This window comes from Callithrix jacchus, chromosome 4 (genome assembly GCF_049354715.1).
Source record: "Callithrix jacchus isolate 240 chromosome 4, calJac240_pri, whole genome shotgun sequence".
Lineage (NCBI taxonomy): Eukaryota > Metazoa > Chordata > Mammalia > Primates > Cebidae > Callithrix > Callithrix jacchus.
This window is the reverse complement of record NC_133505.1, coordinates 16,553,205-16,567,329: the sequence shown is the minus strand read 5'-3', so window position 1 is coordinate 16,567,329 and position 14,125 is coordinate 16,553,205.

Below are 14,125 nucleotides of genomic sequence, written 5' to 3'. Positions count from 1 at the left end.
ATGAGGTGACAAATGGTATATATGGGATGTAAGAGCTGAGTATTTCTTAAGAGTTAAAGATGATGGTCTATGAACAGTTAAGATGTTAGAAATAAAGTTCAGATTCTTTTTTTTTTTTTTTTTTTGAGATAGTTTTGCTCTGTTGCCCAGGCTGGAGTTCAGTGGCACAGTGTCGGCTCACTGCAACCTCTGCCTCCTGAGTTCAAGCAATTTTCCTGCCTCAGCCTCCCAAGCGGCTGAGATTACAGTCATGTGCCACCATGCCTGGCTAAATTTTTTTTAGTAGAGATGGGGTTTCACCATATTGGCCAGGCTGGTCTTGAACTCCTGACCTCAGATGACCTCCTACCTTGTCCTCCTAAAGTGCTGGGATTATAGGTGTGAGCCACTGCACTTGGCTACATTCATTTTTTTGGTCACAGCTGTGTAATAATAATTTGGAAGTTGACATCTATCCTTTTGAGGTAGGAAAAAAGTGCACCCTGGAGTTGGGATCCCCCAACCCATGCTTGCACAGGCAGTAGAGGAGAACAGGTGAGAAAACCCGCCTCTGTTTCCATGCTATGTATCAGGAGGTCTTGTGTGGAGGAGAGGCAAGGTCCAACCACCAGCTCTTACTCGCAGGACTGGGTTCCCAGATTGATGGACAGGGTCTGGACGAGGGAGAAGAGGGTGGCGGTGAGAGAGGTGAGGTTGGAGACATTCACCATTCCTCTAAGTTTCTCTGCTCACAGAGAGAAAAGTGGTGCTTGGGGATTACCAGCCCTGAATCCCCATCTGCAAGAGATGACTGAAATCTTTCAGAAACATACATGTACAAACACATAGAGAAAGACACACACACACACATATCCACATGTCCACAGCCACATATATATCCACTCTCATACAGGCATGTCCTTGAATGCACAAACCTGGAGTTACAGCTCTCCTCATCCAGACACAGGCAGCAGCCCAGGGCCCTCCGATTGCTCACGGGTGGGATAAAGGAGTCTCATCACATAGAGAATGAGTTTTGAACCCAAACACCAACATTGGTTTCTAAAAAATACCAGTCAAGGGATACATAAAATATTTTATTTAAATACCAGTCCTTTGATAAATAAAGGCTATCAAAATCAGCTTGGGGTCTTGCGGACTGAGTATGACCAGGCAGGGACCCTGTGGTAAGTCCTCTGGCTCAGCTGGGTGGTCTTGGGCCTGCCTGACACCTGCCTAGTTGCCCTGAGTCCTCAGGGTTAGGGGTCTGATCTTGCTCCCCAGCCTGACTTTCCTGTCCCAGTTTTAGCCCCTGGCACACACACTCACATCCCTGATGCTAGTCTCCTGCCTTCCTGGCCTCTCTTCAAACCCTCACTGCCCATTCCTGCTTATACCAAATGACCACGCTCAGAGCCCAATGAGATCTTGGCTTCTGCTACCAGACATCGGACCTCTCTCTTTCCTGGCTGGCGGACCTCCTTGTACAAATCTACTTTCAGCAAACAATTATTGAGCATCTACTACATGCCTGATGCTATTCTTGGACCTGAGACTAAAAGAAGTGAATAAGACATGGCCTCCACATTCTAGTGGAGGAGACAAAATAAAAATAGACATACAAATATGTGAGATACTGTCAGATTGAGAGAAGTGCTATGGGAAAAAATAAGGCAAGATACAGGGAGGGTGTGGGGCTTAGATCTTTAGATAGATGGTCAAGAGAGACTTTTCTGAAAGAGCAACACTGGAACACACGGGTGAAATGAATGAGGAAGTTGGGCTGTGATTCAGGGCAAGAAGGTTCTAGAGAGATGGACAAGTAAGCTCAAAGGTGCAGGAAGAAGTATATGAGCAGGGAATTTCAGCATAGACGTTCCTGCCATTAAAAAAAAAAAGGCAGCTGGGTATGGTGGCTCATGCCTTTAATCCCAGCGCTCTGGGAGGCTGGGGCGGGCAGATCACCTGAGGTTAGGAGTTCAAGACCAGCCTGGTCAACATGGTGAAACCCAGTCTCTACAAAAATTAGTCAGGCTTGATGGTGGGTGCCTGTAATCCCAGCTACTCGAGAGGCTGAAACAGGAGAATTGCTTGAACCCAGGAGGCAGAGGTTGCAGTGGGCCAAGATGGTGCCACTGCACTCCAGCCTAGGCAACAGAGCAAGACTCCGTCTCAAAAAAAAGAGGCCGGGCGTGGTGGCTCATAACTGTAATCCCAGCACTTTGGGAGGCTGAGGTGGGCGGATCACAAGGTCATGAAATCAAGACCATCTTGGCCAACATGGTGAGAGCCCATCTCTATTAAAATACTAAAAATTAGCCAGGCATGGTGGTATTTGCTTGTAGTCCCAGCTACTCAGGAGGCTGAGGCAGGGGAATTGCTTGAACCCAGGTGGCAGAGGTTCCAGTGAGCTGAGATCACACCACTGCACTCCAGCTGGGAGACAGAACAAGACTCCCTCTTAAAAAAAAAAAAGGCGGTGGCGGCAGGGGTCTTTCTTCACATGGTCCTTGAAGGACTGTGTTGCGCCAGTGGAAATTCTTTCCACTAAAGTGCCTCAGATCAAGCCTGAGACCAACATCTCTGTGTTTTGTTTTTGTGCCACTTGCTTGATTATGTGGTTTCTTTCTCTCGTTCAACAAATGAATTGTTTCACCTCCCTCTTTCCTTCTTGGCAGAGGATGGGCACTCTCTCTACAGGCTTTTAATTTCTAAGAGAAAAAAAGAAAGCAAAGGAAAAGTAGGAGACAAAAGAGTTACTTCTGTTTATTTGTTTCATTCAGTGAACAAACAAGCCCCTAACTGGAAAGTACAGGGTGACTAAGAAGTAGCCCTCAGGGAAAAACCTAATGGGAAATTTCATTTAAAAACTCGGTTTCCAGAGCCACACTTTGGGTTTTCCTTCCAGCCCTCCTGTGGTTCTCAGTGGCTCATGGGTGTTCAGGCCTTCACGCTGGGGAGCCCCGCGAGCAGTGGAGGGTGTTCATGAAGGTTCTACTGGCTTGAGGGGAGGGCCGTGGGAATGACAACCTGAGACCTGGAGGCCAGCAGATAAAAGCTCTCCACTGGGGTTGCTGGGGAGCGGAGAGTCAGAAGGGGCTGAGCTCAGAAGCCGTGACTCCCGGCCAGAGCTCAGCAAGGGGCAGCTGCTGCGGCTGTCTCTGGGCAGGCCTAGGTTAAGTGTGTTTTTTTCACTCAAAAACCCTTCTCTGGAAAGGAGGCTCACAAGGCACACTTGGGCAGAGGGGAATACCCGCCTTCCCCTTTTACAGGACTTCCTCCTCCTGCAGATCAGTCCAGCCAGGAAGTCAGAGACTGGGTGGAAAGCTGGGTGTCTGGGGGGTCCTGGGGGTTTTGCCCCCATCACTGGCAGCAGTCAGGCGAGCTATTTCCAGCCCATCACAAACTTCTTTCTGCCTATTATGACTCATTCAGCATCTGGCAGGTGTTGAAGGCAGATGCCAGAAACGTGTTCACCAGCGCCCCTCCCTTGGGGCTTTTTCTTAAAGGGCATGCCTCACTCTCATTTCCTTTTTCTCCTAATCCTTTCTCCTCCCCTGAATTCCCTTGTCACTACTTCTCTCCCTCCTCCTAGGACCACCTTCCACCCCTGCAGCCCACTCCCCATAGACCCTCAGAGAGAAACTGTGTAGAACTCCAGAGAGGCCAGCAAGGCCCACAGCAAGAAATGGTATTCAATGGCCAGGCACGGCGGCTCCTGCCTGTAATCCCAGCACTCTGGGAGGCTGATGTGCAGGGATCGCTTGAACTCAGGAGTTCAAAACCAGCCCGGGCAATCCAGTGAGACACTCCACACCCCATCTCTAGAGAAGAAAGGAAACTGTATTCTACTGTGAAGCTTCTTGAGAATGAACCACTTACCAGGGCCTAGTAAATGTTTACTAGTGAATTAAAACTTTCCTCTCTCCACACCCGTTCCCCGTGAACCCCTGCCTGGGGCGGTGCTGGTGGGAGAACTAATAAAACATTCCAGAGCTTTCTCCCTGGGTGCCCAAACTCTGACCAGCTTCTCAAATGTCTCGGTTCAAAATGTTCTGCCATGCTTTGTTGGCATGCTCTCGGAGAGAAATAAAACAGCGAAGCCCTGGCCAGGCGTGACGAACTTGCAGTCAGACAGGAAGGTCTGAGGGTCAGAAGAAAGGGAGAAGGCCCCGGCTCGCTTTGTTCCTCGCCCAGGTTAGCGATGCCAAGTTTGCTCTTGGCAGTGAGAATGTGTAACCACAATGTTTTCTAATGATTTGGGTTTTTCTCTTTTTATACTCACAGCAGAGAAAACGTGAAGGTGACAACTAGTGGTTTCAGAAAGGGAAGAAGCTCTTCATTTGTGTTCACCTTTTCTCTTTTCACTGAAAGCGAAGATCAACCCATGGGTAAGCTCCTCTCATACATTCGAGGAAGAAGCCACGTTAGGACTCAGAGCTACTGCATTTTCCCTCCCCTCCTGCGTCAGACACACGCTGCCAAATATTCTCTAGTGTTTTATGGTAAGGCAGCCTGTGGTTAGCCTGAAAATGCTTCATCAGGAATGGTCTTCGTCAGAAGTCTCTTCACACTGCGCATGAGGACATGAGGAAGATTATACTATGTGTGAAAATACACTTCGGCGTTCACCTCTGTGGGTTAAGAAGGGGTTCCTGTGACAGCAAGCTGTGAGGTTACTGAGCAGGAGACTGGATGCTTATACTTTTCAACAATATAGGTTTCCACGTAATATGAAAAAGAGCTTTTGCAAATTTCTAGAAATGCTGAATCAAGTCTAATAAATACCTAGCTGCACCTGCCAGAGAGTAAGGGAACTCTGAAGGGTCAAAAATGGAGGGAGAACTACGACCAGCTTGAGCTGTCCCGGGGGCTGCTGGGGATGGGGTTGGGGAGGACAGTTGGCCAGGCTGGGAATCTGGTTTGGGAATATGGATTCACTTTAGAACATATTAAATCAAGGAGCTTAGGCTTTCATGACCAGTAAGCACATACGAAGGGGCCTGGAAGAGTAGAGATTTGGAACTGAGACCCCAGTTTAAAGATGAACTGAACCATTGCCTACTTATGCAGGGAGGTGACAGGGAAGCTTGCCTGAGAAAAAGAAAAAAAGGCTCCCCTTAAAATTAATTTATAATAATTAATGTGCCCTCACATGGATATGATATTTAAATGTATATTACTAGAGTGGTCTAAGACATGTCCCACTAAGGAATCAATATAAGGTGCTGTCGCATGCCAGTAATACGCTTGGGAACCTTGTTGAAACAAAAATAAAACCTTTCTGGGAGACCGTACACTCATCCTACGCCTCCTAGCATATCCTCATCTGAAGTCCCAACTAAAGAGTAACTTATAATTAAAAACTACTGTACAGTCCTGGGCATGGTGGCTCATACCTGTAATCCCAGCACTGTGGGAGGCTGAGGTGGGTGAATCACCTGAGGTCGGCAGATCACCCGAGACCAGGAATTCGAGACCAGCCTGGCCAGCCTGGTGAAATCTCATCTCTAATAAAAATACAAAACTTAGCCAGGCGTGGTGGTGTCCAGCTACTGGGGAGGCTGAGACAGGAGAATCGCTTGACCCCAGGAGGCAGAGGTTGCAGTGAGCCGAGATGGTGCCACTGCACTCCAGTCTGGGCGACAGAGTGGTGCTCTGTCTCAAAAACAAAAAACAAAATCAGCAACTGTACACATGAAAAAACAATCCCCCAAAACCAATAGTTTCAGTAAACGAAACAAAAAGCAGTATGAAACCTCCAACAACTTCAGATAAAATATAATTATCAGATAGATTAAAAATAAGCATGTTTAAAATGAGAAGTCATAAAGGAGTACGATAATAATATTAAAGAACGTAACAGAATCAGACATCATCCAAAAGACCGGATTGAGCTAAATACTACATCAAATATAACTTGGAAATTTAAAAATTACCATTTAAACCTTACTATGTTAAACCAAAGATTATATATCATCAAATAAATAACTAATGAATGGAAAGAAAGATCTGTGGAATCTTCAGAAGCCTGTGCAGAGAGATAAAGACACAGAACATGCAGAGGGAGGGCTTCCTAACAAAGAGTGTGCACGGCAAAGGTCCAACCACATCTATTAGATGTTCAAGACATGATAAATGAGGACTAATGAAAGCTATGAACCAAGCAGGTTAAATAACATAAAATCCTCTACTGGATACAGCAGAGTATAACTAAAAGAAGACCAGAAGGGCACAGTGGCTCACACCTATAATCCCAGCACTTTGGGAGGCTGAGGCAGGCGGATCACCTGAGGTCAGGAGTTTGAAAACAGCCTGGCCAACATGGAGAAGCCCCATCTCTACTACAAATACAGAAAACAAAAATTAGCTGGGCGTGGTGGTGCACGCCTCTAGTCCCAGCTATTCAGGAGGCTGAGGTACCAGAATCGCTTGAAACCAGGAGGCAGGGGTTTCAGTGAGCTGAGATTGAACCACTGCACTCCAGCATGGGCGACAGAGCAAGGGAAAAAAAAGAAAAAGAAAAAAAAAACAGACCAAGTTGAAAGGCCAAGATCTTAGAAGCTCTCAAAGACAAAAGCATTGCCTACAAAGGAATGAGTTGTCAAGTTGTCTGGAACTTTGCAACGATAACCATAGAAGCCAGAAGACTGGTGGCATAATATATTCAAGTGCTGAGAAAAACTAACTTAACTCATATTACAGCTACACTATGATTCAAGGATATGGGCAAAGGAAACACTTTCAGACAAAAAGGAGAGCATTTTCTACTCAAAGACCTTTTCTAAACGAATTACTCAAGAATATACTTCAGAAGGAATTGACCCAAGAAAGAAGCAGTGAGATGTACAATATGAGATAAATTTCAACAAATATCTAATATGTAAAAAAAGACTATTTGGGGAGTAAAAAAAACAAAGTGGAACAAGGGTACTGGTCATAATAGTAGGTGAGATGGACAGAGTTTGGGCCTTTGGGCACTTTACGGAAAAGGGTGGCAATACTAATTAACTCTAGAATTTATTAAATCAAGTATGCTATTAAAAATTATATAAAGATAATTATGTAAGAAGAGACATAGTATGCACGACTTCCAAACCAGTAGAGAGAACACGACAGAATAAAAAAATATATATTTTTAAAATATACAGAGTCTCACTCTGTCGCCCATGCTGGAGTGCAGTGGTATGAGCTTGGCTCACTGCAACCTCCACCTCCCAGGTTCAAGCGATTCTCCTGCCTCAGCCTCCCAAGTAGCTGGGACTACAGGGGCCTGTCACCACGCCTGGCTAATTTTTGTATTTTTAGTAGAGATGGGGTTTCGCCATATTGGCCAGGCTGGTCTCGAACTCCTGACCTTGTGATCTGCCTGCCTTGGCCTCCCAAAGTGCTGGGATTACAGGTGTGAGTCACCATGCCTGGTCAAAATATAGTTTTTTGTTTTTATTTTATTTTATTTTTTGAGACTGAGTCTGGCTCTGTCACTGCGTGCAGTGGTGTGATCTCAGCTCACTGCAACCTCTGCAACCTGGGTTCAAGTGATTCTTGTGCCTCAGCCTCCTGAGTAGCTGGGATTACAGGAGTGCACCACCACGCCCAGCTAATTTTTTTTTTTTTTTTTTTTTTTAGAAGAGATGGACTTTTACTATGTTGTTTCTGGTTTCAAACTCCTGACCTCATGTGATCCACCCGCCTCAGACTCCCAAAGTGCTGGGATTACAGGTGGGAGCCACTACACCCAGCCTAAAATATATATATTTTTGATGGTCAGTAAAAAGATGCAAGAAAGGAAGAGGCAGAGAAGAATCAGGTTAAGCATAAAGCATAAAACCAGATGACCAAATAAATCCTAAAATAGCAGAATTCACACAGTAAGTAAAATTAAACTCTCAATTAGAAAGACAGATTGTCCGTCATAGTGGATAGAAGAAAATCTAACAATATAGTTTTAAAAGGAACCCACTAGAATGCAAGGACAAAGAAATGTTGAATGTGAAAATATGCAAAACGCCAGCCAAAAATTAACCCAAAGAAAGTGGGCTGGTAATATTAAGAGTAAACAAGGTTGGCCGGGTGCGGTAGCTCACACCTGTGATCCCAGCACTTTGGGGGGCCCAGGCTGGGGGATCACAAGGTCAGGAGTTCAAGACCAGCCTGGTCAAAAAGGCGAAACCCTGTCTCTACTACAAATACAAAAATTAGCCAGGCGTGGTGGTGGGTGCCTATAGTCCCAGCTATGCAGAAGGCTGAGGCAGGGGAATTGCATGAATCTGGGAGGCAGATGTTGCAGTGAGCCGAGATCGCGCCATTGCATTCCAGCTTGGGCAACAGAGTGAGACTCCGTCTCAAAAAAAAAAAAAAAAAAGTAAACAAAGTTGTATTTCTTTTTTTATTTTTTATTTTTTTGGAAGGGAGGAAAGGAGGAAGGGAGGGAAGAAGGAAGGGAGGAAGGAAGGGAGGGAGGGAGGGAGGGAGGGAGGGAGGGAGGGAGGGAGAGAAGGGAAGGAAGGAAATCGAGCAATGAGAGAGACATTGCCGACCTGGATCTAGAGGTCTACAAGTTGATTTCCTTTTTTTTCTTTTTTTGAGAGAAGGAAAGAAAAAGGAGTGAAGGAGAGGAAGAAAGAGGAAGAAAAAGGGGGAGAGAGAAGGGAAATGTTGTTTTATTCTAAAAAAAAATGGGTATTAGTAATGGCCAATCAATGTTTCATTTAAACCTATGAGTAGGTGTGATGTGGTATTGACAAGAATGTATATTTTGTATATTTAAAGTGGAGAACTCTATAAATATTTATTAAGTTTACTTGTTCCAGATCTAAGTTCGAGTCCTTGATATCCTTATTAATTTTCTGTCTCGTTGAGTCTAAGTCTCTTTATAGGTCTTATGTATCTGGGTGTTAGGATCGTTAGCTCTTCTTGTTGCATTGATCCTTTTACCACTATATCTTTGTTGCTTTAAGATCTATTTTATCAGATATGAGAATTGCAACTCCTGCTTTTTATTTATTCATTTATTTTTGCTCTCCATTTGGTTGGTAAATCTTTCTCCATCCCTTTGTTTTGAGTCTTTGTGTATCCTTGCAAGTGAAATGGGTCTGGATGTAACATGCCGTTGGGTTTTGGCTGTGTCTTTTGATTGGGGGATTTAGTCGATTTAAATTTAGGGTTACTGCCATTTGATGTTAACTGGCTGTTTGATCCATTCGTTGGTGAAAATTCTTCTTTATGTTGATGCTCTTTACTTTTTGGTATATTTTTAGAAAGGCTAATACTGGTTGTTTCTTTCTATGTGTAATGCTTCTTTCAGAAGGTCTTGTAAAGCAGGCCTGGTGGTAATAAAATCTCTGAGTACTTGCTTGTTCAAAAAAGATTTTATTTTTCCTTCAGTTGTGAAGCTTAGTTTGGCTGGATATGAAATTCTGGGCTGAAAGTTTTGTTCTTTGAGGATGTTGAATATTGGCCCCCACTCTCTTCTGGCTTGTAGAGTTTCTGCTGTGAGGTCTGCTGTAAGTCTGATAGGCTTCCCTTTGTAATTAACCTGACCTTTCTCTCTGGCTGCCCTTGGTAATTTCTCCTTCATTTCAACCCTGGTGAATCTAACGATTATGTGCCTTGGGGTTGTTCTTCTTGAGGCATATCTTTGTGGTGTTCTCTGTATTACCTGGGGTTGAATATTGTCCTGCTTTGCTAGTTTAGGAAAATTTTCCTGAATAATATTCTGAAGAATATTTTCCAGCTTGGATTCATTCTCTCTGTCGCATTCAGGTACACCTATCAAACGTAAATTTGGTCTTTTCACATAGTCCCACATTTCTTGGAGACTTTGCTCATTCCTTTTTATCCTTTTCTCTAATCTTGTTTTCTCGTTTTATTTTGTTAAGTTGGACTTCTACCTCTGATATCCTTTCTTCTGCTTGAACAATTCGAGTGTTTAAACCTGTGCATACTTCTCAGAGTTCCTGCATTGTATTCTTCAGTTCCATTAATTCACTTATATTCCTCTCTAAGTTGTCTATTCTCATTAGGATTTCGTCAAACCTTTTTTCAAAGTTCTTAGTTTCTTTACATTGGGCTGCAACATGTTCTTTTAACTCACAGAAGTTTCTTATTATCCATGTTCTGAAGCCTGATTCTGTTAATGGGATGCGCTCGTTCTTGATCAAGTCTTGTTCCATTATTGATGTGGAACTGTGATCCTCTTTAGAGGGAGAGGAGTTCTGATTTTGAGTATTCTCAGCCTTTTTATGCTGGTTTCTTCCCATCATTGTAAATTTATCCACCTGTCGTCTTTGTAATTACCAACTTTCAAATTAGGTCTCTGAGTGGACGTCCAAGTTGTTAATTCCCAGGGCCGAAATATGAGCAACCCACCGCGCCGGCCAAAACAGCGGCATTAAGACTGATGGTGCTTTTCTGCCCAGGAATCTCCAGTCTGGCTTCCTTCTTGAGTCCGTAATAGGCGACTCTGCCTTCCCGGAGCTCCAAACCTCGGTCAAAAGGGGAACCAGTCCCATTTGCTCTGCACCAAGAGCTGCTGCGCCAAGGTGCCGGTGAAACCGCTGCGCTGGCCACAAGAGTCACGCTGGCGACCCGTGGAGCTCCTCCACTGGGAATCTTCTGCTCCGTGAGCGACCAAAATTTGTCTGAAAGTGTGGCATCCTCTCGTTGTCTGAGCTTTTGCTGGGAGCTGCAATCCCAAAATGTTAGCGATCGGCCATCTTGGATCGTTCAACGAAGTTGTATTTCAAGCAAAAATGAATATTAGGAAAAAAAAGTCAAATACATGAAGAGAAAAAGGAACAATTCATTGGAAAAACATAGCTTACAGACACTGGAACATAACATCAAATTATACCAAGCCAAAAAATGATAAAAATTTCAGAAATAAACAATTCTGTAGTCATGGGAGAGAATTTAACACATCTTTTTCAGTAATTGATAGTTTACGACGACAGACAGGATATAAAAGAGCTGAGCAACACCATGAGGAAACTTGATCAAAAAACCTTTCTTTCCAAGTACATGCCACACTTACCAAAGACCACAAAGCAATCCTTGATATGCAGCGAAGAATCATACAGACTGTTCTTGAGCAACCTCAACTGTTAGATACCAGGAGCAAAAGGAAAACCAAACCATATATTGGGAAACTTTTTTAAAAAAACCCCTAAATAATTCATAAATCAAAAACTAACTTAATGGAGAGTCTAAGAACACATCGTTAACATGAATCAGAAAGTAAATTTCTACTCACTGGCTAAGGACACCTAGAAAAAATAGAGTTCAGAAAATACACGTGGAAGTAGCAACACAAAATGCGAAGGTATCCAGGAAGAAATCTATCAAAAGATGTGAAAAACCTATATATAAAAAATTTTAAAAATTCTTGAAGACCTAAATAAATGGAAAGATACACAATATGGAATGAATTTATAGAAATGATTTCTAAAGATGTTGATTTGAGGCAATTTATAAATTGAATATATTCCTACTAAAAATCAAATGAAGTTTTTTGAGGTTCACAAATTGATAAAATTTGTGTAAGGTAGAACAAAGAACCAAGACTGCCAGAACAACTTTTTATTTTATTTATTTATTTTTTGTTGTTACGTGGTCCTGCTCTGTCGCCCAGGCTGGAGTTCAGTGGCGAAATTTTGGCTCACTGCAGCCTGGACCTACTGGGCTCAAGCAATCCTCTTGCCTCAACCTCCTGAGTAGCTGGGACCACAGGTGCAAACCACGATGCCTGGCTATTTTTTGTATTTTTAGTCAAGACGGGGTTTCGCCATGTTGCCCAGACCAGTCTTGAACTCCTGATCTCAACTGAACTGCCTGCCTGGGCCTCCCAAAGTGCTGGGATTACAGGCATGAGCTACTGCACACGGCCACCAAAACAATTTTGAAGACGAAGTTCAGTATGTGAGGACCCACTCACTCTCACCACACATCACAGCAAGACTTAATTAAATTGTAGTAATAAGAAAATGTGATATTAGCACAAGAGAAGCAGAATAGAGTCTAGAAACAGGCCCACTCATACATAGAAAGTTGTGTAAAGCACAGATGTCATTTTAAATCAGTAGGGAAAGAAGGCCTTTTAGCAAGCAGCATTGGAAAAATTGGTAATCCATATGGAAAAAATAAGTTAGATCAGTACATCAAACCATATTTAAATGGATTAAAGACCAACATATGAAAAAGCATGACTTTGAAAGTTTTGGAAGAAAATGAAGGGGAATGTTTTTATGATCTCAGGGCAGGAAAAGACTTGTTAAACACAATACCAGAAGCCCAATCATAAACAAAAAGATCAATAAATTTGACCACATTAAAATATTTCAAAAAAACTTCTGTAGATTAAAGATATCATAAACAAAATGGAATATACAAACCTTAAACTTGGAGAAGAGATTTGGCATGCATATAACCAAGAAAGGATTTGGCCCAGATTTTATAAATAGCACTCATGGAAAAGGCCAAAGGATATGAATGCCAATCCTCAGAAAAGCTTATCCAATGTTCTTGAAACATATGTTATCAATGTAACATACATTAAGGAAAAGGATCTAATGTTTCACACTCATTAGATAGGCAAAAATTTTTTTTAAATCTGGGCAGGGAGTCTTACACTTGTAATCCCAGCACCTTGGGAGGTCAGTGTGGGAGGATCACTTGAGCCCAGGAGTTTGAGACCAGCCTGAGCAACATAATGAGACCCCATCCTTAAAAAAGAAACTGATCATGCTAAGACCCACCGAGAGGCGTGTAAATGGGTATGTGCATTTTGGATAATAAGATGGCAATAATTAACAACGCAGTGTGATTACTGAGCTAGCGTGTTGGGAGACTTTCGGCTCCCCTGAAACATTTATAATCTAGAAAAACTGGAAAGAAGCATAAATGCCTAGGTATGAGTGACAAAGGACACATAGAGGGTTTCAAAAATGTTAGTACTGTTTTATTTCTCAAGAATAAATTGTATACAGATGTGTTCAATTCTAATTTTACCCAGAGGCTTCTGGGTAAAAGGGACTCACATAAGCTGGTGGACTGCTAATTGGTACAACCACTTGCAAGGGCAGATTAAAACTGGTGGTATGGTGATGCCACTCTTTTTAACCTCTTGGAAGGACAAAGACAAGTTGGATTACAGTTTGTGTTGGCAAGAGTGTGGGGAGGCAGGTACTCTCATTGCAGATGGGAATATAGATTGAGGCCATCTCCTTGCAGGTGATTTTGGCAATCTTTTTTTTTTTTTTTTTTTTAGAGACGGAGTTTCACTCTTGTTACCCAGGCTGGAGCGCAATGGCGCGATCTCGGCTCACTGCAACCTCCGCCTCCTGGGTTCAGGCAATTCTCCTGCCTCAGCCTCCCGAGTAGCTGGGATTATAGGCATGCGCCACCATGCCCAGCTAATTTTTTATATCTTTAGTAGAGACGGGGTTTCACCATTTTGACCAGGATGGTCTCGATCTCATAAGCTCGTGATCCACCCGCCTCTGCTTCCCAAAGTGCTGGGATTACAGGCTTGAGCCATCGCGCCCGGCCGATTTTGGCAATCTTTAACAAAATTGGAAACTCCCTTCACCTAACACAATTTCCTTGAGGTATTTATTCTAAGAAAATAAGCAATATTAGAGCAAAGACTTATCTACACTGAGTTTATCATAGCAATCCCATCATTGTTTCTAATATTAGTAATACAAAAAGAAACAACCTTTAAGTCTAACACTAATCAGTTCTAATTTATGGTACAACTCAACAGTGGTCCAATGATGCTGCTGGATTTTTTTTTTTTTTTTTTTTTTTTTTTTTTTTTTTTTTGAGAAGGAGTCTGGCTCTGGAGTGCAGTGGCAAGATCTCGGCTCACTGCAACCTCCACCTCCCGGGTTCAAGCGATTCTCCTGCCTCAGCCTCCCGAGTAGCTGGGATTACAGGCGCTTGCCACCATGTCCGGCTATTTTTTTTTTTTTTTTTTTTGTATTTTTGTATTTTTAGTAGAGACGGGGTTTCACCATCTTGGCAAGGATGGTCTTGATCTCTTGACGTCGTGATCTGCCCGCCTCGGCCTCCCAAAGTGCTGGGATTACAGGCGTGCAGATTCTGGAGGAGAGTGAGGACTTGGGTTCACCAGTGACGTCCCCAA